The sequence below is a fragment of the Pholcus phalangioides genome, unplaced genomic scaffold, assembly GCF_987345545.1.
Source record: "Pholcus phalangioides strain wild (caught in Gottingen) unplaced genomic scaffold, Ppha-v1.0 ptg000018l_1, whole genome shotgun sequence".
NCBI classification, from domain to species: domain Eukaryota; kingdom Metazoa; phylum Arthropoda; class Arachnida; order Araneae; family Pholcidae; genus Pholcus; species Pholcus phalangioides.
In genome coordinates, this window is record NW_028301611.1 from 10,532,731 (window position 1) to 10,533,961 (window position 1,231).

Consider the following 1,231-nt stretch of genomic DNA (forward strand, 5'->3'; position numbering starts at 1 on the left):
ACAGTAGACTCTGGACTATCCGGTCCATTGCTATTGTGGCGATAGGGCGGGCTGGAGTTCTATAAAAAAATTCTCACTTCCCATTCCCCTCTCCCCATTCATCAAAAACACCCTTTTTTATACGAAAAACCCGTTCTTATTAATGTTTTCCGACCTCTAAATACAAACGAGCAGTTAATAAATGCTTGTCGTGTACTGAACTGTACGGTTTAGAAAGTTATATAATAAATGGTCCAAGAATAAAAATATTGGACGCATCTTAAGATAAATTCTGTTATGTCTAACTTGATCGCAGGAAATATAAAATCATTTGTACGGTGTAGTATGAATGCATACGCTTTTAAAATATACAATACATTAACGTAAAAAACGTGGGTTTAATTCTTACAAAAAATACTTTAACTTATTTCACTGTTCATTAATAAATGATTACGCAAGTGTTAAAAGGTAGGTCTAAGATGAAAGAGTCAAAGCTCACAGTTTTTAGTTTTGTGAAAAAGTCTTTGATAGATGATTACTTCTCCCTCTTTTAGCCATCTTTCGCGATGCAATGTTCCACCATTTATGTTATAACCCGCACAAAAACCTGTTTTGAGATGTGGCTGGCACAGCGCTCGAAATTTTAATGGTCGATTTTGCGTAGCAACACCCTAAAACCGGTTTTTTGCAGCTATGGAATCACGGTGAATTATTGTGTACGAATTTCTTACTGGACCAGGTACTACGGAGACCATGTAGTCGAGAGTCTGCTGTACTTTCTTTTTGGTTATTCTGGTTTTTTTTTCAGAGAAGTTGTGCATGATAAGGTTGGGCGCTAACCAATTAGACAATATAAAAAATATAGCTTTAGACAAGTTTAGTCATTGTTGTTCACGTATGGCTCAACGCAGATCCCGCGGTTAGTCATATAAATTGAAACGTTGCATCTTACAACGTGATTAACAATGACTAAATTTCTCTAAAGCTGTCTTGTCTTCTATTATCCAATCAGTGTGCACCCAGCCTAAGAACTGAGATTTCCGACGTGGCATATAGTATTATCGAAATTCAAATTCACACAAATAAATTATATTTATTCGTAGGAGAGGAGAGAGGAAAAAAAAAGAAGATATATATATAATATATTCTTCTTCCCTTTTTTTTTTCAATGGGTATTTACAATTCACAGAGTTCGAAAATTGTTTCCTTGAAGACTTTTTCTTCGAAAAAAACATAATCATTCTCTCAACAG